Below are 24,737 nucleotides of genomic sequence, written 5' to 3'. Positions count from 1 at the left end.
AAAAATAACCCCCACAAAATTCCAGGAGACAAGAAGAGATTGAGAGGACCTTTTGGATTTAGGAATCATGGACAAATAAATATATTATGAAAGTGAGGGGCTAAGTGGCAATTTTATACAAGGCTATATAACAATTGTCTTATTATTGTATGCTTAACATTTTGGGAAAAGAGGAACAAAACTGTTTATATTCAACATACTTCATAAATGAGGTACCTGAAATATATACGTTTATCCTTAAACATGAAGGCGAGCATTACAATTCATACCTCACTGTTCATGACTGAAAGGTGATGGGATGGGAGTTTGGAGGGAATTAAGTAGTTTAAAAATTTGCATATATCTGTGGAAAAAGACTGAAAAATATTCATATCATGAAATTGGAAATATAAAATACCAATTGAAAAAATAATCTTAAGTGTCATTTTACAAAAAAGAAAATTCTGTAAGCAGCATCTTCAACTTGAGGGATTCCATGTCATAGATTTGGGATCAGTATAGCAATTTGCAAGTACTAATTCCAATATATTGGTAGTGGAAGACACTGAACTGCCTCAGGGTATTCAGTAAGAATAGAAACTGTAAAACAAGTGCCATTCTGAATCAATAGAAATTTCCCCATTCAGAATTATCTGCAATCATGACATCATGAGCCATGTCTAAATAATAACTTTCCCTGTCCAGTAGCACCCTGCTCAAATGGACTCTGAGAATGAGGCCCAATGGAACTGCTTGGAGCTGCATCACTTGGTGTGATTTCTCTAAGACCAATTTTAATTAAAACTTTTTTAGGTAGTGAGAGGCAGGGTGGCCAAGAAACCAGAGCCCTGGCAGTAGGATCAGCCAGTCTAGAATTGAACCCTTACCTGACCCCCAATTACCTCTTCCGTCATCTATTACAACTGTTTCCTCTCTGTTCTAGTGTACCTTTTACATATATATATGTATATACATATATATATATATGTATATACATATATATATGTATGTATCTGCCAAAATAATCTCCTTAATACTCCTGTCTTTAAAGACTATCAGTGGCTCCCTAGTACCTGAAAAAGGTAAGAGATAACAAACTTACATAATAAGAAAACAGGTCCCCCCCCCCAAATTGAAGGTAATAGTCTTTGGTCTTTGTTCATACTCCACAATTTTTTCTGTGGATATTGATGGTATTCTCCATTGCAGATACCCCCAAATTGTCCCTGGTTGTTGTACTGATGGAATGAACAAGTCCATCAAGGTTGATCATCATCTCCTCGTTGCTGTTAGGGTGTACAGTGTTTTTCTGGTTCTGCTCATCTCACTCAGCTTCAGTTCATGCAAATCCCTCCAGGCTTCTCTGAATTCCCATCCCTCCTGGTTTCTAATAGAACAGTAGTGTTCCATGACATACATATACCACAGTTTGTTAAAGCTGTTCCCCAATTGAAGGACATTCCCCAGTTGAATAGAGGAAAAAATTTTGTTTATTCTTATTTTGTACAAATGATGTTTTTATACATTACTAAAATATTCTTGTTTAAGATTAAACACATACCTCCCCCAAAATATAAACCCTCATGAGCAATAAAGGAAAGAGAAAAAAATTAAAATTAAAAAAAAAATAATAATAATAGGTGTAGCCAGGTGGCGCAGTGGATGGAGCACTGACCCTGGAGCCAGGAGCACCCAAGCCCAAATCCGGCCCCAGACACCCAGCAATCACCCAGCTATGTGACCCTGGTTAAGCCACCCCAGCCCCATTGTCCTGCCAAAACCAAAGGAAAAAAAAAGACCCAAAATAATAATAATAATAATAATAATAATAATAATAATAATAATAATAATAATAATAATAATAATAATGGTGGCCAGGTGGTAGACAGAGTACCAGCAGTGTGTGACCTGAGCACATTGTTTATTAAACTTTCTTTTTATTTATCTGTAAAATGAATGAATCACCTCCACGGTCCCTTTAGATCCTAAATTTCTCTTAGAAATGTGTGGATGAAACTTGAAAATTGCATTGTATTGTATTCATTTCCGAAATAATAATGATGAAGTATTCACATTTCTTATTTTAGTGAAAAGGATAGATTCAAAAATATATTAAATTCTTTGTATAAGTCATAAAGACAACTTGTGTAATTGATATAATGGATAGAGAGAGCTGGTGTAAAAGTCACTTCAAGTCCTACTCTGACACATGTATGTGTCTGGCTGTCTGACACTGGACAGGTCCCTTTACTTCAACATGTAGCCAGCAGACTGACTCACTTTCTAGTTGGGAAAGAGTTAACAAAATAAATTTAAAAAATAGAAAAAGGTTAATATGTGATTATCTCAAGTAACTGTGGCAACAGGAATCCTCATGAAACTTGATGGTTCAGTGGCCTCTGTTTCTATTTGACAGTTCTGTTTTAGACAGTTCTAGAGTCTAAATTGCAGAGAGGGTACTGCTCAGCATTGATAGAGAGAATTCCCTCATCAAGGAGTTTCTCTTAGGTCTAGTCACTCTCCTTGTTTTCTCTGCAAGGAACTGTACATTGAGGTTGATAGAAAGAGGAATAGTACCCATTCCTGACTTCACGGAATAATAATAGTAATGATGATGATGATAGCAAATAATTACCATTTATTTAATACTTCAAAGTTTGCAAAGTACATTATGTATATTATCTCATTTTAGCCTTGCAGAGACCTTGGGCAAAAGGTGTTAATCTTATACTCATTTATAGATGAGGAACTGAGACAACAGAGGCTTATTAACTCACCCAATATTGTTAAGGAGTATCTAAGGCTGGATTTGAACTCATCTTCCTGACAGATGCTCTACATACTGTATCACCTAACTGCCTAATATAACTGGGAAATAATTCATAGTATTAACAGTGTTTTATTAAAGGCAGAAGTGTAGTAGCACATATCACATATACTGTTCTGTTTAAAGTCTTTATCTTACTATATAAAAGGCCCTACTTTTGAATATAAAAGATTAAGATTTACTCTGTAGATCAGGGATTCTTAACCTGGAATCTGTGAATTTAAAAAAAAAATTGATAACTATATTTTTTAGGCTTCACACAGGCTGCCTCAGGGCTCCATGACACCAAAAAAAAGGTAAAAACCTTGTTCTAGGGACTATATATATCTGTAGTCAGTAGTGGTTAGTTATATTCTTATCTTAAGAATTACGATAGCCTATGAAAAACCATATAAAATCTTTTTTAATCTTAGATTCCACTTAAATTAAGGAGAGATACTATACTTAATCAAGATTTTAGGCTTGCTGTGGGCTTTCATTAGTCCTAATTGGCTCTAGTCTCAAAAAAATGGTACAAGATATAGTATATTCTACTCTATTTTAGATGAATGTAGAAATTTAGGGAATATTTAGTGGAGACCAGAAGAGGGCACTGTAGTGTCATACTTCAGTCCTTGAGTCACTTTGTATGTAGACCATACATACTCTGGCCTTCAGAGTCCTTTATTGCTCAGCCCCCTCCTGCCTCTCCAGTCTTCTAACACCTTACTCCCCGAGACCGACTTTGACTCCTCTCTCTGCTGGAGACCTTCTCTCTGGATGTCCCCCATTCCTGCAATGCTCTTCCTCCATGCCAGCTACTGACCTTGACTTCCTTTAAGTCCTACTTAAAATCTCATCTTCTATGAGCAGCCTTCCCTTTTAATTCCTCTGCAGAAAGTCTGCTTGGGATGTGTTGTTGACTATTTCTCTTTCCCAAGGCAGGAGCTGAATTCTGTCTCTTCCTATTTTCCCAGTTGTTAGCACAAGGCCCAGCCCATAGGAAGCACTACTTAATCAGTGTTTAATGATTGATTAACACTTTACTAGATTTCAGTTTAGGCACAAAGTGACAAAACTAAAAACACAGTAAATAATTTACACAATAAAATGATTGGTGTCTGCCTTCATTCTGTTTACTCTATAATTGCCTGGTTTATGTTCAGGACTGTTGTTTTAGTGCCTCTTTATTTTCTCCCTTATGACTGGGCAGCTTCTGGAAGGACTGAAGTGGAAGGAATGGAAGAGTAGGATTTCTAATCTTTTGAATAGCTTTCCCTTGCATTGCCACCTCTACTATATTTGACCCTCTTACTTCAGGGTCATCAGTAGGAGAAATATTCAGTAACATTCAGTCTCCCAGTGTGGTTAGAGAATGGGAGAGGCTGCATGACATGGATTTTTCAGTTAAATGAGGGTAAACACCTGTCTTAAGTAAAGTTATTTCAGGAGTTCTGCCTCTTAAACTCTAGAGATTAGAATGGTCAAATAGTAACACTGATTCATTTCTCCCTTTTATATTTTTAGAAATGTGATACTTTAACCTCATTTTTTCGAATTGCTGTCTACCAGACAAATGTCATATGATTTTTCTATGGAATGTTAAATATTTATCACTTAACAATGCTTTTGAAAATCTTTTATTCAGACTCTAGTAACACCAGTTCTTAATTCTGCTAAGGTGAGCTTTTGAATGTCTATTGGGCAACTAAAATAAATAGACAATTTCATTAATAATTGTTTATATACATTTTTTAATATCATTCATAGCATTCTAATGTTAATTCTTAACTAGTCAGATAGTTTACCATTTAGAGTATTTAACCCCATTGGCAATGTGAATCTTTAAGTTAAAAACAAATAAGCAAAAAATGGAGTGACCATCTACTATAGTAATTATAAAGTTATCTGGTTAATATTGATTTTCTTTTCTTTCTTTAGCTTTGATAACAAACAGTGATGATTCACACTTTCTGACCTCAGCAAAGATGAATCAGCGACAGGGAAAGAAGAAGCCTTCCTATCTCTGACCAAAGATATGCTTTAGCCATCACTAGGTCCTGGAAGTGGTCACAGCCAGGGTGAGAGATTTTATTTATTGTATAGTGATGTGTAGTTTTTGTGTTTTGGACCCTTCTTTACCTTATTTATTTTAATAGTACAGTGAAAGTGAACTCTATGAATTTTGTCTTTTAATTTTTGCTTTTCCCTCTTTCTCTTTCCTCACATAAATGACTTGTGTATCTTTTGGTCAGTTTTATAAGGCTGATATTCCTTTGACTCAGAAGCATTTAGCTTAATATGTTGAACTCTTGCACTGTGTTGAAAAGCAAATGCTCTTGCTCATGAAAGTTTTAAATAAGTAGAGATGGTATTTAGAATTTGTCCCATATCTAAATAATAGATAAATTTTGAACTCTAGTCATTTTGCTCATAGAGTCAACTCTTGATGATCTCTCAAAATTAGATTTCATTTTCGTTTATTTTCTTTTTAAAATGAAACTTGTGTTTTCTATTTCACTTAAATGAAAAATTAGTTCTTTACTTAGAATTTTATGCTGGAAGTAATTTTTAAATTAGTTTTATGGAGAAGAGATATGTGAAGTCTTTGTTACTCCATCGAATGATTACTGTATGATCTTATAGAAGAAGAATGATTTTAATAGATATTTGAAAAGTTAATTATTTGTAGAGGAAACATCATCTACTAGTACGTTCAAGGGCCTGTTTTGGAGACATTAAGACTTCACTTCAGTTTTAGCCAGTGATACATACTGGTTATGTCAGTCAAGCAAAATTTTCCTATGCCTCAACTCTAAGATTGTAAGTTCTAGAATGGTTGCTACTCTGCAATGGTAGAAGAAGTTTCCTCATCAAAATCATAATTCTGGACACAAAGATTCATAAATACTCCAATACAAGGCATAATAATGTCTGGGGAAAAAACGTGAAGATATAAATTCATATTTTTAGTCTTGTTTCTTGTCATTAGTGCCTCTCAGTGTATTTTTTTCTTTATTTGTGCTTCTTTAAAGCCAAAGGCACTTTAAAAAATTGATTATACATCGTTAATACCAGTGTTTTATGAAACTTCACATTTTACAATTTCTTATAGAAACAGGAACTCATACTCTATAAAAGGACATTCTTAAGTGTCCCTGAGAGTAGTCACAGATAGACTGTCACAAGGGCTTTGTTGCTGTGATCATTCTGCCATCAACAAGACCCTTGGAGAAAAAAGATGAGAAAGTAATCATTTCTTTTGTTAAGGGTCCTTTCAGATATCAGCACAAGGAGACGTAGTTCTGACCAGAATCCATCCTCCTAAAAGCCTGAGTCAGCCAGTCCATCTTGGGCCTGGACCCCCTTCCTCAGACCCATCCTTACTAGGTATCTGTGACCGATCCAAACTAACCAGTTCTTTTTGTGACCAAGATGTGTTACTGATGTTTATTCACAAGAGTGCTTTAGTATTCTTACATTCTACTCCCAGCTATGTCTGCTTTAGTCCAGTGACTTCTGTGACTTTTAGCCAGTGACTTCTGGCTGTTTCTTAACTCTAGACAGAAATGCTCTCCCTCCCCCACTCTGACTCTTGACTTCTAGGGCTCCTTTCAAGATGCCTCTCAACCTTCTTATTTCTCATGCCTTCCCTCTATTAGTCATTACTCTTGATCCTGTGTGTAACTTGTTTGTAGATTGGGAGCTCTTTGTGAGCCAGGACTTTGGCCTCCTTGTGTATGCCCAGCCTTTATTACAATATGTAGTACATGGTAGGTGTTTAACAAATATTTATTGACTGATTCAACAAGTCAGTCAGTAGGGACAAGTCTTTTAGACAGGGTCCTGGAAGTGGTTATAGCCAGGATGATAGATTTTATTTATTGTATAGTGTTGTGTAGTTTTTTATATTTTGGACTCTTCTTTACCTTATTTATTTTAATAGTACAGTGAAAGTGAACTCTGTGAATTTTGTCTTCTTTTAATTTTTGCTTTTCCTTCTTTCTCTTTCCTCACGTAAACGACTTGTGTGCCTTTTAGTCAGTTTTATAAGTCTGACAGAAAGCCCATCTTGGTCATAGACAAAGGCTTATTGTTTTGTCCTTCTTTCTCAAAGAAGACCATGACTTCAGGGAGGTGATACCATAGCATGCATTTGAATTAGATTTGAGTAAGGAGGTGAGAGCAAAATCACCAGCTTCACTTTTTTCTCCAGAGTCACTTAGGTCCAGATGTGGATCAGGATGATTAGAAAGAGCTGTGGTTGTGTGGCAGTCAGGGTTAAGTGACTTGCCTAGGGTCAAACAGCTAGTAAGTATCTGAGATTAAATTTGAACTCAGATCTTCCTTAATGTAGGCCAGCACTCTACCTACTCTGCTGCACTATCTAACTGCACATAAACAAAGTCTTACCTACTTGTAAGCTGGTCAGATGGGAGGCATTGCCTCTCATCAGTTATGAACAGTGAGAAAAGCATTTTCCTGTTCACCTATTTGAGTCTCCTGCAAGTCAAGACATCACCCTCCTATGTCACTGGTCTCTTTTAGAATGAAGGAAAAACAAGACAGGTGGATAGAGAGAGCATTTGAATGTATATTCCTTGGTTGGCATTGTTTGTTCTGAGAGCTGGAAATCCAAATACCTCCAGGAAAAGCAGCCCCTGCCTTCCAGTAGCTAGCATGCCGATGGAGGGAGGGCCAACTAAAAAGAGATGGGGCTCCTAAGTAACATGGTTTGTATAATCTCTTTTTTGGGGGGCAATGCAGAGTTTACAAGACAGTGGGGTAAAGTGACTTGCCTAAGGTTACACAGCTACGTATTAAGTGTCTTGAGGTCAAATTTGAACTCACATCCTCCTGACTCCAGGACTGGTCCTCTATCCACTGCAGCACCTAGCTCCCCCTTAATCTTTTAAAGTTTTAAGCATTTACTTTGAAAAATAGCAGTATCTTGCTTGCCTTTTTTTTTAAATAAAGTGATGATTTCCTTTGTGAGGGGTTATTCTTTGGTGTAGTGTAGACAATACAAAGTATTATATCACAAATAAGATCTAGTATGAAAAAGATTATGGACAAAAGATATGCTCTTTTTGAATGTTACTAAATGTAACCGTCATAGTTACAGTGTTAATTTGTTGTTCAGCCATTCACTGGCATATAACTCCTTTTGCACCCATTCGGGCACATGATACTGGGGTGGTTTGCCATGTCCTGCTCCAACTCATTTTCCACATGAGTAGACAGAGTTGGACAGGGTTAAGTGACTTGTCCTGGGTCACACAGATTTGAATTCACTTTATTCACTATCCCATTAACTTTATTACCTTGTTACAAATTGAATTGTTGGCTTAGATTTGGTAGGAGAGATTCTTGTTGGAAAATCCAGCCTTTGTGTTGCAATTCATAGTCTCATAATATAAGTCCTTGCTTCTAGCCTTACGTCTTTCACATTCAATCCTCCCTTGTAAAGAAGAGTTCTGATTGAAGGCCAAGATGGCAAAGTACAGGCTGCAACCCAGTTAAACTCTTTCCCTTAATAAGCAACTTGACAATAACCACATTAAATTTTGGAGTGTCAGAGCCAACAACAAATCAGAGTGAGATATTTTTCCAGACTAAGAAAACTTAGGCGATCTGGAAAAGAGATCCATGACTCCAAGGTGGAGACATACCTGAAATGTTTACAGATGTGCAGCATCAGCAGAAACTTTGGGAGCTCTTAGCTCAGAGATGGGAAGAGGGTTAGATCACTGGGGACATACTGCTGGCACTAGGTGCAACTCGCACTGATTGGCAACTCTGGTGCAGTTCAGGGCAGAGAGGAGTGCTGGGAGTTGACCATGAGAGAGCTGGGGCCTTGCTCACAGGGCTAAGCGAGTGCCAGTGCTTCCAGCAGCAGGGGGACACAGGCCTTCTTGTTTTGGTCCAGGGCCACAAGTGGCACTTAGGATTCCAGGGGTTCAAAAGCCCTTCCTAGTTAAAGGTCAGAGGACAAACTAGGAAAGGTGGGAATCATACTTCTGCCCAGATCATATTACCTTGGAAGATCTCAAAACTTGAATAGCTCCAGAGCTTTCTCTGAAAAGCATGAAAAGAATGAAAAAGTCTGAAACTTAATATGGTGCCTCCCTAACCCCAGGTGGGTAGAGATCAACTTTAACCCAAATGACTCTGAAAGAAAAATTGATAAGTGACTTAGCACAGTCCATCCTCCTTAAATGCAGTTCACTTGCCATGCCATGCATAATCTTGCTGATGTCATGTCTGTCTTGGAGAATGAAGGACACACCAACATGTTCAAAGTCAAAAAATAGACTGGAAAAATGATCAAAAAACAACAAAAAATCTTGACCACAAAAAAAAAGCATTAGAGTGTCAGGGTGTACAACACTTACTCAGAAGAAAACAATAAGTGAAAAGCAGTTTCAAGCAAAGCCACAAAGAAAATTTGTAATTGAACCCTAACTCAAGGAGAATACCTGGAAGAATTAAGGAAAGGGATGGGTAGTAGAGGAAAAATTGGGAAAATAAATGAGAGTGAGGCAAAAAAAATAAAAAAGAATTAACACGTTGGTAAAAGAGACACACATACAAAAACATGAAGAAAATAACACTTTAAAAAACATGATTTGCTTAATAGTAAAAGAAGCTTAAAAATTTGTCAAAGAAAAGAAATCCTTAAAAAAAACAGTTGTCCAAATTGAAAAAAGGGGTGCAAAAGTTCACTAAGGAAAATAATTCCTTAAAAAATTAGAATTGGGTAAGTGGAAGCTAATGAGTCCATGAGTCATCAAAAAACAATTTAAAAAATCAATGGAAAAAAATTTTAAAAATGTGAAATATCTCAAAGGAAAAATAACTGACCTGGAAAATTGATTGAGGAGAGAGAATTTAAGACTTGGACTTCTAGAAAACTATGCTCCAAAAAGAACTTGGATATCATATTTCAAAAACAGAAATGGGAATAATCTACCAATTACCTCCTGAAAGGAGATCCTCAAATGAAAACTCACAGAATTATGGTAGTCAAATTCCACAATTCCCAGTTCAAGGAGAAATTGTTGCAAGCAACCAGAAAGAAACAATTCAGATATCATGAAACCACAGTTAGGAACACACAAGATTTAACAGCTTTCACATTAAAGGACTGGAGAACTTGAAGTATGATATTTCGGAAGGTAAAAAGGATCCAGGATTACAATCAAGAAATAGCCTACAAAGTTGAATATAACTTTTGAAAGGGAATAAAAATTTTAAAAATAAATTTTGAAGGGAAAAATGAATAATTAATGAAATAATTTCAAGCATTCCTTATGACAATATTAACACTGAATAGAAAAAGTCTCCTTTTCAGATATAAGACTCAAGAGAAGTATAAAAAAAGGTAAACGTGAAAGAGAAATCATAAGGGATTCAATGATTGTTAAGCTGTTGACATTCCTATGTGGGAAGATAGTTCATATTAACTACTAAGGACTTTATCATTATTTGAGCAAATAAAAGAGGTTCACATAGAGGACATGCTTGTGACTTGATTGTGTTGGAATGATCTCCAAAGAGGTGTGCGCTGGAAGATGGGAGAACAGACATATAGAAAGGGAGAACTTTATTGTGTAAAAAAAAGGCTGGCATAAGGAAGAACCTGTACAATGGGGAAGGGAAAAAGAGGTTAGGAGACAATGCTTGAGATTTACTCTCATCAGAATTGGTTCAAACAGGATCAAGAATGTGTGTATGTACAAATCTATCCTACCCAATAGGAGGGGAAAGAGAGAGAGAGAGATAGAGAGGGAGAGGGAGAGGGAGAAGAAAGATGGATTAAGGGAGGTTGTGGTGAGAAACAAAATAGACCTTTGAGACACTGGATAAAAATAGAGAAGAATAAACAGAAGAAATGTAATGGAGAAAAATAGACAATAATCATAAATGGGAATGTGAATGGTATGAGCTCACCTTTGGGGGAATAGCAGAATGAAATAGAAACCAGGTTTCAACAATATGTTGTTTACAAGAAACTCATTTGAAACAGAAAGCTACATACAATATAAAACTAAAGGACTGTAGCAGAATTGAATATGCTTCAGCTGATATAAATAAGTCATGGGTAACAATCATGATCTCAGACTAAGGAAAAATAAAAACAGACCTTATTAATAGAGATAATCAGGGAAACAACATTTTGCTAAAACTTGCTGTAGGCAAATTATATAAAAAATTTTACAGCAAGTTTCTCAAATATATAAAGAATTGGGTCAAATTTATATAAGGAACAAAGGATAAGAACAGGCACGTTTCAGAAGAAGAAATCAAAGGTTATCTAATTGTCATTTGAAAAATGTGCTCTCATTATTGATTACAGAAATGCAACTATCTTACATTTATTGGAAATGACTAACTCTGGAAGAAGATGAAAGGAAATAGGTACACTAAAGAACTACTGGTAGAGTGATGAACAGGTCTAATGATTTTGAAAAACAATTTAGAACTGTTTCCAAAGGGCTATAAAACTCTGCATATTGTAAAGACTTACCATAGTGCCTAGCCCAGAGAAGGCACTCTAGAAATATTATTATTATTATTATTATTATTATTATTATTATTGCTATGGTATAGTCTAGGTTTATTTTCTCAAATAAATTTTGAGAACTATTGCATCTCCAGTGACCCATTAACATTGTTCTTTTAACATTCCACTAACAACACATTCGAGAGAAAAATCTCATTTGGTTAAAATACACAGCTTGTCCAGTACTTGAGCATCCTCTAGTGGCTCCTTCAGGACAGCCCTGCAGTCTATATGGAATTTTCAGTTATAGTGTTTTTTAAAAAGTAGTGTTTTTAGATGTTACCTAATTTTGAAACTGTTCATAAATTAAATAATTTTAAATGCAGTAGGTTTTTAACTACTTTAGCTTTTTAAAAGTTTAATAATACTTCTATTATTTATTAGATTTCAATTTTAGGTTAATTTTGATAAAGCACACTGATGTCAATTTTTTTGTCAGTTTTCTTGGATCTATAAAAAATTTAAATTTTTGAGGTGGCTAAGAATTGGAAATCAGGGGGATACTCATAATGTGAATTGATACAAAGAGAAGTGAGAAGAACTGAAAGATCATTTTGCACAGTAGCAGCAATGTGGTCATAATGATCAACTGTGAAAGACTTGGTTGCTTTGATCAATACGATGATCCAAGACAATTTCCGAGGACTCATGGTGAAGTACTTTTTTCCCTTAGGAATTCGAGTGATTCCTTTCATTTAAGAAATGCTTCTGTTTTGTTAATACAGTGATATGCTTTAGTAGTAGAAACTGAAGTGATTAGCAGGTGATGGAGTAACATTGGTAACTCCGGTTATAACTAATGAACATCTTGCAACTAAATAGAAAATTTTGTCTCATAATTTTAAAAATTTAAAAGTGTATTTTAAAATATTCTTTGGGGTTTTGAATTGTTGTTAGAAATTTGTGGCTTTAATCGAAAACTGTTTATCTCTTTTTTATTTTTATTTATTTTTGGTTTGTTTTTTTTTTTTTTTTGCAAATCAGTGAGGTTAAGTGACATGCCCCAGGTCACCCAGCCAGTAAGTATGTATAAGTTACTGATGATGGATTTAAACTCAGGTGAACCTGACTCTAGGGTGGGTATTCTATTCACTGTGCCACCTAGCTGCTCTTGTTTATCTCTTTAATATGTGAAAATGGTTGATAACTAAAAAAATTATAGTATTAAATTGCCTTCTGTTTAATTAACAAAATCATTCTATGTATTATTTTTAAATCTTTTTCTCATTAGAAACAGGAGTATGTCTAAGTACAAACAGAAGACTAGTCTATTAATAAGGTTAAGTTTTTATAACAGATGTAGGTATTAATTTAATAAATTGATTCATCCTCAGATAATTTGTTGGAACAGATATAAGCAGTAATCTTCATTACTGAAAGTTTTCTACGGCTTTTGTTGTTTCATTGTTTCAGTTGTGGTCTGACTCTTCATGACCCTATTTGGGATTTTCTTAGCAAAGATGGGGGAGTTATTTGCTATTTTCTTCTCCTTTTCTATAGATAACTTTTTTTTTTAGGTTTTTGCAAGGCAGATGGGGTTTAAGTGGCTTGCCCAAGGCCACACAGCTAGGTAATTATTAAGTGCCTGAGACCGGATTTGAACCCAGGTACTCCTCCTGACTCCAGGGCCGGTGCTTTATCCACTACACCATGTAGCTGCCCCTCCATTTACTTTCTCCTCTTCCTATTTGATTTTCAAATCATTTTCTCAAAGCTCCCCATATTGTTAATATACTAAGTTGAACATATCCCCATGTTGTTAATACACTGTTCCATTATTCTTTACCATAAATTCTTTTATTAAGACCACTCAAGCAAAATAATTTTAAGGACAATTTCAATTTTTTTTTTTTTTTAGATTTTTGCAAGGCAAATTGGGTTAAGTGGCTTGCCCAAGGCCACACAGCTAGGTAATTATTAAGTGTCTGGGGCCAGATTTGAGCCCAGGTACTCCTGACTCCCAAGGCCGGTGCTTTATCCACTACACCACCTAGCCGCTCCTCTATAGATAACTTTTGAAAAAAATGATAGCGTTTAGGTATAAATAAGGATGCCTAGAAAAATGCTAATGTATATTAACTTCCTGCCTCCCTGTTCATTCCATATTTTGCTTGCTCCTTTTCATTTTTTTTCATTGCTTACTTTTGAGTATTCTCAAATTCCAAACATTGATTCCCTGCCAGGCAATGGGGTTAAGTGACTTGCCCAAGGTCATACAATTAGGTAATTAAGTGTCCAAGGCTGGATTTGAACTCGGGTCTTCCTGACTCCAGGTGGTGCTCTATCCACCATACCACCTAGCTGCCTGCCCCCGTGGTGAATTAATACTCTGATATATACTTTGTGTTTTTTTTTTAAAGATTTTATTTATTTTGAATTTTGCAATTTTCCCCCTAGTCTTACCCTCCCAGAAGACAATTTACCAATTTTTTTTTTTTAGTTTTTTTTGCAAGGCAATGGGGTTAAGTGGCTTGCCCAAGGCCACACGGCTAGGTAATTATTAAGTGTCCGAGACTGGATTTGAACCCAGGTACTCATGACTCCAGGGCCAGTGCTTTATCCACTGCGCCACCTAGCTGCCCCAATTTGCCAATCTTTACATTGTTCCCATGGTATACATTGATCCACATTGAATGTGATGAGAGAGAAATCTGATATCCACTTTGATAGTCTGAGATCTACATTTTTAGACCTGACTTCTCTGCTACAAGTTGGCTTCCTAGCTTTCATTTGTCAAATCCTCATTCTAGCTTAAATTCAACTTGTTCAGAATTTGAATCTGCCATCCATCTTTCGACTAGTTCTCTAGCCTAGTCTTCCAGTATTTTATTTTCTCAGTCACTCAGTTATAAACCTTAAAACAATCTTTTTTAGTCCTGTTTTTCATCTGTTAAATTTAGTCAATCACCAGGATTTCTCTCTATAACCATTTTAAATTCTCTCACATTTATCATTTCATATACTCATCCAGTATCTTATTTTTCTATGCTTATATCGAATTGTTAACCTGTTTCCTAGATTTCAGTCCTTTCTGCTTTGTTGCTGTACTTTTCAAAAGCATCATGGAATCTTAATAGTTAAAAATCTCTTTTGGGACTGTCTAGTCGAAACCATATCTGAACATAAATTCCCTTTATATCATCTTTGACAAGTAGCAATCTGTGCTTGAAGATGCTTGAGGAACTCTCATTAGGATAGTCTATCATGAGCAGAGGTATAGCATTCCACTTTTTAATTGACAAGCTAGTTCCATTCCTAGTTCCTTCAAGCATTACTTATATTTTATGATCTCAAAACCCTTTGTTGTCCTGGTCACCTGCCTCTGGATGTTCTCCAGCATTCTTAAATATAAGGCGGAGAATTTACTCTAGATGTCTAACCAGGCAGAATACAGTGTGGTTTTTAATCTCTGTAACCTGAACATCATGATTTAAAAAAAAAAAAAGAACTTTAAGATTGAATTAGTGTTTTGGGCTACCCTCTATCACACTGTTGACCATTTGGTCCTCTCAGTAATTTATAACTTTCCCCTTAGCTATTACTCTAAAGCTACATCTTACTCATTTTGTACTTGTAAAGTTGATTTTTGTTCTTCTACATTCCCTAATTCAAGTTTATATTTACCTATTCGTTTTTTTTCTTATTAGACTAGCCAGCACTATTGACTTTCAAGATTTTTTGCTTTCTCCTAACATTCAAATTAGCTCTCCCTTCTAGGGTTTTGGCTTTTCTTTAATCTGTCATCTCTTAATTTAATAACACCCTATCAACATACTTATTGTTGTTACTCATAAATAGGACCAATTCTATTTTGTAATTTTCCTGCTCAGAATTTTCCAGTGGCTTTCCCTTGACAATGTAAATCCCAGTCCTCCTCTAAGTTTCATCATTGCTCTCCATTTCTTACTCATTTCCAGGGTTTTGCCTGTAATCATACTGTTAGCTCACCCCAGATTATGTTTCTGCCTTTTAAATACTATTCATTCCTACAATTAACTCTTTTGTTGTGAGACCACCTAAAAACCTCCAAAAACATCAAAACAGGAATTTGATGTTATTTCTAGTGTGATTTATGTTTAAGTGCTGTAACGCTGAATTATTTAAATGTAAGTTTCTTTAGAATTTGTGTTTAAATCTTTAGAATATGGGATCCTTCTTAATAAACTTGAGAAATTAGAATTTTTCTATTATTCAGCCTAGGCAAATTTATTCAGAACCATAAACCAAATTAGAATAAATCTTTATAGTTTTAAACTAAATTTCTGAAAACCTAAGATGTTCTTTCAATATAATAGGTATATTTTAGGTATGGCTGACTAGTAAGAAAGGAGAGAGAAAAGCCTAAGCATATTAAAAATGAAGTTTTAAAAATATACATTTTGAAGTATAAAATTATCTTTCTGCTTGTTTTCAGAACTAATTTGAAATAGGTAATTCTTGTTTCTAGCTTTCATATGGGAACTTGATTGGATTTTTCTAATCTGTAAATACTTTATTTGTTTTTTAAATAATTTTTGGGCAAGGTTTTGAGTTTTACATTTTTTCTTTCTCCCCCCCCCCACCCCAAGCAGAAAGCAATTTGATATAGGCTGAGAAAACATATCTAATAGTATAGAACCCAGGACAGATTTAGTGTTACACTAAAAGCCTCCTTCCCCTTTGACAGCTATCCAATCAGTTCTTGATACATGTATTATTGTCTAGTCCATATTTCTTTATCTTCTCTACAAAATAGTATAAAACATTTTGCCATAAAAGAAAAAGGTAAAGTAATATCTACAACATTTCTATTACCTACTAGTTTAGTAATCATGTCAAAATAAGGAAATGAACTTAGTATGGCAATGTTTGTTTCTGATAAAACTAGACAGATCATTGCTTCCTTTTAAAAAATATTTCGCAGTATTCCTTTAATGTTTGTGTTGAAAATTTTCCCAGGAAATCAGGTTAAGTTGACTGGTCTATGGTTTGAAGTTTCTATTCATTTCCCTTTTTTGAAAACTGAGACAACACTAGTCCTTCTTTAGTCTTATATTATTTTTCCCATTTCCTATGATATGGATTTTTTTCAAAGATAGATCTGTTCATACTTTCATGGTAATAGAGTAGGACATAATAGATAATGTATTGAATTTGAGGTACTGGGAAGATCTGGCTTTCTGATCATGACCAAGTCATTTGTACTCTCATAGTTATAATTTTCTAAAAAAAAAATGTGGCTAATAATAGCACTTACATCTCATGGTTCTTGTTGGGATCAAATAAGACAATGTTTTTAAGGTTCTGCACAAACTTCATATTGCTATATGTATCAGCTATTATTTTTATTATTATTTCCAAAAACAGTAATTCACTTTTTCTTTGGCAATTTTTGAAAAAAGAAATGGAGAGTTATAGTTTCCCATAATTTCAGTTTGGCTTATTAGACTCATAGGATTCAATGCTAGGTGAGGAGTTTGAAGGCTAAAGAAACGAAGTGATTGATATGAGTTCTCATGGTTAATAGGGAGCCAAGTCAGGATTTGAACTCAATTCCTTTCCAAATTCAGTGTTTCTTCCAACAAAGCAAACAGATTTGGTTTAGAGATTATAGATTTTGCACCTATTTGTCATTTGGAAGAATACCAACAGTAATAATTATTGTAACTCCAATTTGTATAATTGTATAATTCTTTTATTTTTCAGTACTTAAATTTTATATACACTCTCATATTTGATCCTCACAATAATGCTGGGAAATAGATTCTAGTGTGATGCCTGTTTTCTGAGTTTGTTGCTTACTCAGAGGTACATAGTTGATAGATATTTGAGACTGGATTTGAATCTAATCACTTTTTCTTGATTCTAGTTCTTATGCTCTGTTTATCACATGTGCTGCCTCTTAGAAGGATGCAATTAAGCAAATACTGCCATTCTCAAAATGAGAAAGTGTTTCTGATATAAACTGTCAGCTGTGGGTGATGTGCATTCTTACAAGTATGCCTTCCTTTCTACATAATAACAAAGTTGTAGATATTAATATTTTTCATACGACTGTAACAGACATAAATGTGATGATGGATTCATATTTTTGTACCCATAATTTCAACTAGTGGATGAACTTGGCCTGGTTGGATAGATAGCACTGATACTTTGACTTCCTTCCTCAGATATTAAGTACAGTGGTTTATCTATGGTTCAACAGAACTGGATGGTCCAATTAAAAATAAATAATAAATAATGACCTTAAATAATGTTTGACTAAATGGTGAATGAGAAAACATTGGATAAATCAGGAGCCCAGGGTAAGATCACTAAAGTGTTCTATGTGCACCCTGCCTCCTTTTACCCTTAGTTCCACTTCTGTATACCAAACCTCATGTCCTTTTTAAATGCAAATTATTGTAGCTATAGATAATAATATTTTTCTATTTTAGTTTGTGTATATTTTATTTCCAAATTAGAGGAAAACTCTCATTTCATATTCTAACCTGGCAGAGTGAAGAGTATTGTATATTCAGTCAAGACATCCTACATTCAAGTCCAGCTATGTGACCGTGGGCAAATTACCTGATTTCTGAGTCTCAGTTTGTTCATATGTAAAATGGGAATAATAGTACTTCCTTTCTACTATTGTATACTACCTTTCTACATTTGTGAAGTGATATAATGCATCTGAAGAGTTTTGCTAGCCTTAAGATCCTTTATAAATGGAAACTATCTTAACCTCTTTTGAATCAGCACATTTGTATTCATCTCTATATAAACTTCTGATGTCCAAAACTGTATCTTAACACAGAGTGACCACGTAATAAATGAGAGACAGGGAACCAACAGAAAAAATATATTATCTGAGTGTGACTGATGATGACTGAATCATGATGTTTCATGGAAGGAATTATAATATCAATTACTTTTTTTTGTAAACCATACATATGTTTTGTTAATACTTAGGAATTTTCATCGTTCCTGTGTTATGTCCTCCAGGTGGTCTTTCTGAACATTTTTTGATAATGGATTCCACATAACTGTTCATCCTTAAAAATTTTGTTTAATTTTACTCCAGAATATGATCTCCTTTTGCCATTCTTACCTTTTTTTAAGAGAGTATCAATCATATAATCTTATTGGATATATAAGATCAATGAAAAAGATTGAAGTGTAGGATTAGTCACTTATATACATATTTTGCTTTTACTGGATAGATTCCTATTTTTCATTCTTTAAGCTCTAAATATGGTTTAATATTTTCTTGACTATTATTACTATCTTAACTAAGATGTTATTCATTTTACCTCTTAGTTAGCTGAGTCTAGCATATTTTGAATGTTTTGCCAAGAGAAGACAAATAACTTGTTGACTTCTCCCTTCTTTCCCCACCCATCCTTGAAACAATACCTCTTAAGAAGTCTGTGGATAGATTTAGGAGATCATGGACATGGATGGGGGGGAAATATTTCTTTTCAAATATAATTGTTTTCCTTTCTGATCCAGTGCATTTTATACACTTAAAAGCATTATCTGAAAAAAGGCTAGATAGACTTGCCTAGACTACTTACAGGATTTGTTGCTACAAAAATAATTCAGAATCTTTGGATTAAATTACTGCTTAGCTCTTAGAGAGTGTTGAATACACATTATGTTTGTCATCATTGTCAAAATATTGTAGATAATACTTCTGCTGTCCTTTATTTTTCTTTTGATAGGAGAAAATTGTAGTGCATTGCTTTTATTTAGAATGTAAGTTTTTTTCCTAAGTACTGCTTTTTGGCTATGTGTGGGTTAAGATAGCACAAAATATTCTTTTTATCCAACTTTCACAACTCAGTAATATGATCCTTTAATTGTTTTTAAAATGAAGCTGAGCTATATTTTCATATATTATCCCTTGTGAATAATAATTAGATCTTATCTCAGGTAGTTGTACTTTTCTTCCTGTCTGCATAAAAACGATTATTTGTGTTTCTTGTCTTCATCATCCTCCTACCCCTCCCCCATTCATTGATATTCATTGACACTCTCGATGAAATTGTAAAAAGGATTGTTTGGGATCTGTTTGCAAAGTAGAAAAAAAATTTCAAAATTAAAGGTGAATATCATTGAAACAAAGCCTACAAGACTGAAGGTGTTATGCCAGATCCCTAGAGTGACGTTAAATGTTGTTCACAGAAGGTGAAACATACAGAGCACATTCATTAGCTTCAACATTAGACAAAACCAAAACAAGAAATCACTTTTGTCCATGAACCGAAGTAATTCTTTTGTCTTAGGTAAGATACACACAAAATCAATCAGACTGAATTTTTTAAAAATTAGTTGTGAATAATACTACTGGCATATAAATAAGTATTAAACTTTTATTCCTTAAAAATTTGCTTTTTTTGTGTATGATAAACTTAAATATGGCATTTATTTTTAAAGTTTTTTCTTTCATATGTATTAAAATAGATTTTAAAATGTTCCTTTTTAAAGTTTAAATTTTCAATACATTAATGTTTTTAAAATTACTTGTCACAATTATTTTAATTTTTAAATTGTTAATTCCTTTCATTAACTTTCAAAATTCTCATTGAACAGCAAAAGAAAATTACCTGATAAAACTTAAGAATCAATAATGAAACCAACAAACCATATTTAGTCTGTACTATAACTTGGTACCTTGGAGATTAGTAGTCTTGGTTGTAATGAGCATGAGAATTAATTGGTCAAGGTGTCATTTATGTATATAAGACATATGTATTAAAATATGTCTTATCTATTGTAAAGCTATAAACTTTATCTAACTTATGTTTTCTGTCATTTTATTTTAACCCTAAATTTTAAGTTTTACACTTTTTGCCTTAACTTATTAATAAAATAACAAAAAATACAGAGTAATATAAAAGCAGGTATATGATGGGGGTAAAGGAAAGATACAAATTTAGGAAAGCCCTTTTACTTAAGCGGGAGCAAAAGATAGTTCATACAGTGAAATACAGATATATAAACCAACCAAAGGGCTCCCATTGTTTGTTCATAAAAGGAGGTTATCTCCAAGACTTTTTGGGCAGGGAATTTCTAGTAGGTAATAGCTTGAATAAAATTTAGTTTTTTAAGCAATTGAAATTGAGATCCCTATCAAGTAAACATGAATGTTAATGGTAATTTGAAAAGGATCAGGACCCCAAGATGTTAGAATTAGAAATAGATCATGAAATTTATCAGTTCAGAAGCATGAGGTAGCTGGACTTCTTTACCTCCCCTGCTCCCCCCACTCTCATTTCCCTCTTGTTATTAGCAGTAAAAACAAAGTCCTTACACTGTATACTTCATAAACAGGGAAAACCTCTAGTTTAGAAGCATTCATACATTCTCAGGATCCATAGGATAAAAGTCACTCCTACCTTTATCTATCCTTATTTTCTAAGTTCTTTCTGTGCTCAAAGCATTTTGCTGGACACTTAGATACAGAAATAAGCAATAATCACCATGCTCAGAAAATATATTGTACTGGATACAAATTGTGATCACAATAACTAATTTAAAAATAATACTTAAGGAGAGAGTATGAATAATTCTAGGAAAGGGAAGACTGTCAAGAAAGACCTAGTTGTAGAAGGTGATAACTGAGTTCTGCTTTAAAGTAAGCTGAGAATTCTAAGTATGCGGAGAAGGAGGGAGTGCATTTCAGCTGTGAAAGAAAAAAAAAGGAGATAACCAGGGAACTGGAAGTTTGCTGATGATTGACAGAAATAGGAGGCCTTCCAGTTGCCAATAAATCCTTATAGTATTCTTTTCTCAAGAGTTCCTTATCTTTTTGCTTATCTTTTTCCTCAAAGTCTCTTATTCCATTCCTTACTTCCTAAATTTTCATTTCCCAGGACTTTAGAGTGGGATAGACTGGCCATGGTACTGAAAACTTGAACACATGCACTAATTTTAGCCATTAGAGTTTAAGCTTCCTCCTCAAGTAAATTTGAAAAGTTTAAAAATTTACATTCCTATGGAATCAGGAGACCAGTGTTTAAATCCCACCTTTAATAGCTCTGGGCTTAAGTTTGTTTTTTTTTTTTTTTTCTATTAATTGAAGGGGTTGGCTTTACGACCTTGAGGTCTCTTCCATTCCAGTTCTAGATTTATGATCTTGTTTTATTGGTTTTTGTAACATTTCCTACACATTTCCAAACATGTCATCCTTTCTTATTCAGCAAGCTATTTCTAATGAGAAAAAACAATAGAAAAAATATGTATATATGTAATATTACACCCTCATTGTAGTTCTCTTACAGAGAAGATGCATTTTTATTTTCCTTTAAAGGGTCAAGTTTATCATAATTATGAATCAACATTCATTCATTTTTTTTTGTTCGTTTCAGTTTACGCTATTGTAATTATTCTTCTTATATTGTTTTCTTGATTTTGCTATTTCAATTCTTCAATTCATAAAAGCCTTATTTATTTGTCTTTATTGACTCATGTGTGATTTTTCATTTTGTAAATTAAAACTTTGATTTATGGACAATTTCTGTCTATTTTATAGGACATTGTAGTCAGTTTCCAAATGGCTAATATGTCCTAATTTTTGTGTTTCTATCTTGCTAGAGAAGTCAAGTCAAAGCATCTACCACTAGTGACTAGGAAATAGTAGGAAAAGGGACTCTACCCCCTTGTCTGTATTGCCTTGGGAAATAATACCTAGCTAGGATTCTGAGTTAATTCTCTTTTGAGATGTTTAGATTGAATTTAATTCAATCTGACTTTGCTCTAAAATAGTCATCTGGATTTTGGTTATATTAGCTGTCAAAAAATTCTTGGATCTTGAAGTTAAATGTCAATAATGTTTGAAAATGCTTTACAAATTTTAAAAAGTGTTCTGTAAATGTAAAGTGTTCCACAAAGGTAACTTCTGGTATTGTGTTTTTGTTTGTGTGTGTATGTGTGTTGGGAGGGGACTTAAAATATAGAAGAATACTTAACTCTTTTCTTTAAATATTATTTAGTAAAATATTTTTTGATATGCTTGAAAATTGTTGACTTTTGTTTTTTGTTATGAAAAGCATTTATATTGATCACATTTAATGTTGGTAATGTGTAACTTATAACTCTAGGATAATAAGATTGTGTTTTACAACTATCATACTGTATTATCGTCAGTGAGACTTAAATAATACTTCAGCTTAAGCAGCTTCCATGCCTCTCCTCTTTTCAAAGGGATGGGAGTGGATGAAGAACCATTTTGTACAGATTTCTATTGTGGAGCAAAGGTCACTCTCTTCCTTCTTAATTTCTATGTTCTTTTATAAATTATTTAATAGACTTGTTTACTTAGCCTGCACTGCCAGAGATAGAGAATGGTTTTCTTATTTTATGAGCTATGTGCATTGTAAGGAGACTTGTTTTGTTGTTGCTGGGTCAATGTAATACCTCCCACCTCCTTTTAGTGAAGAATATTTTATAAAGAGGTATTTATCTTAAAGCCCTGTGCTTAGTCATTGCTGTATAAATACTTGATTATCAGTTTTGTGATTGATTTAATCATCTTTGTAGTTTGACTTTCTTCCTTCTCAAAATTGTATACTTAAATGATTTTTAACCTTTTTTTCAGTGCTAGATTGTATGTCTAGAATGTGGACTCTCTTATGTCTGCATCTCATTTAACACATTTGTTATGGAAGCTGCAGTGTTGTTAAGAGGACTGGCCAGAGTGTGTATTACTTTATAATCAATTCTGACTCTTTCAGTTGCTACATAAAAGCAAGAGTAATATGTTGGTGGAAGACACACCCACCCACACACAAGACCTTTCTTACCCTCAAGGAACTATCTGTAGTCTAAAATACTTATAATATCTAAAAATAATCTTAGTTTTTTAAAAAGGAACTCCTAATTTTATCAAATCAGTATGTGTATGTGTGTATGTTTCCATCTGTGAGTGTGCACATATGTACCTGAGAGTGTTTACTGTTTTGATTTCCAGTTTGATTTTTCTGAATATGTTAGTTCTGTTTTTTTGTTCTTTCTACCCCTTCCTCTATGTTTGTAAATCGCTTTTCTCCTGTGTCCTGCTTGTATCAAATAAGTTCCTCCCCTTCTGTCATATCTTTACTAATATATGCCTGTACCCCTTGCTTTTGTTTTCTTTTTTTAAAACCAACAAAACCAGAGCAAAGGAAGCCATACCTTGGCCGTCCTTGTGACTTGAAAGTAGGATCCCACCTGTTTTCGATTCCCCATTTAGTCTTCATTTTACTCCAAGCTTTACTCCTGACTCTCCAGATTTGCTTTCATAGGTGCTGAAAACTTTGGCCCCCTCCAAGCTCACATCATTTGAATTTCTCACCCTGGAAGGACCCTCTTCCCTGGTTGGCTGGTTCTGCCCAGAGCCAGTTAAAAGTTTTATAGTCTTATGACTAGATGGTGCAAGAAGATTAGACTGGCTGTGGTACTTGCAGTCTGGTTTAGAGGCAACTGGGCCTCATAGGAGTTTGTTCTTCTAGTACAGATGAAAGCTGATGAGGTCCTGAATTAGAGGACAAGTCCAGAGAACGGAAGCTCCTTGAGGTCTGAAGGACCTTGCTCAGTATCTGCAAGCAGGGACAGGATTTGGGAAATGCTCCCTGATTAAGAATGGTAATAAGAAGGCCCATGATGGTGGCAGGAGTGTTGATGGGATGAGGATAGTTAGCATTAAGATATTCTGTAAGATTTGTCAATCAATCAATCTATTGAACCTCAGAGAACACAAAAAAGGCAATAGACAGACCCTGCTCCTTAATGAGGGAGATAACATGGAAACCACTATGGAAAATGTAGATTAGCTAGAGGCACTGAAAATAAACGGGAAATGGGGAAAAACTTGTAAAGCACTTAACATTTAGTATCTAATTTGGTTCTTAAAATAGCCCTCTGAGGTAGGTGCTATTATAATGTCCATTTTATAGATGAAGAAACTGAGGCTGAAGAGGTTAAGTGATCTGTCCAGTGATCTGACACATCAAGTTTGTGTCTGAAGCTGGATTTGAACTCTTATCTTCCTGATAAAATACTCATACTAAAAGTAAGATATTAACTTCTGACAGTGGGTGAGTGACCTTGAGAAATTCACTAACCTTGGTTCTCATCTGTAAAAATGAGGGATTTGAATTGTATTCTAGGTTCTATATTCTATATTCTACTTCTAGCTCTATATTTCTGAAATATGGTGCTTTGACTTGACAGGCTGATACAGAAAGAAGCTTTGCTTACATACTACCTGCTTAGATTTGAAACAACATTAGTTGCCATGGTGTACTTACTATGCTACAGAAAAAAATTACATTGTGACTTTGTCATTTATGTATATTGTACAAAATTTTCTTTAATGTTGAAAATCTACCTCTTAGATTTGGGAAACGGTTTGGACTTAGGATCTTTATAAATATCTTACTT

General features: G+C 34.3%; 1 protein-coding gene across 2 annotated transcripts in view; it reads left to right on the top strand.

The window, feature by feature from the left end:
• The first annotated feature begins 788 nt into the window (after nucleotides 1-788).
• LOC141514973 (oxysterol-binding protein-related protein 8-like) overlaps nucleotides 789-24,737 on the top strand; it is a 70,321-nt gene continuing 46,372 nt past the window's right edge. Inside the window, exon 1 of one of the 2 annotated variants that reach the window (XM_074226186.1) lies at nucleotides 789-4,866. The gene's annotated coding sequence lies outside the window, so the exon portion shown is untranslated. The remainder of the gene's footprint in view (nucleotides 4,867-24,737) is intronic. The other variant, XR_012476172.1, reaches the window with a different exon arrangement.

This window comes from Macrotis lagotis, chromosome 2 (genome assembly GCF_037893015.1).
Source record: "Macrotis lagotis isolate mMagLag1 chromosome 2, bilby.v1.9.chrom.fasta, whole genome shotgun sequence".
Taxonomy (NCBI): domain Eukaryota; kingdom Metazoa; phylum Chordata; class Mammalia; order Peramelemorphia; family Peramelidae; genus Macrotis; species Macrotis lagotis.
The sequence above is the reverse complement of the archived record's forward strand: the minus strand, read 5'-3'. Positions and strand labels throughout refer to the sequence as shown.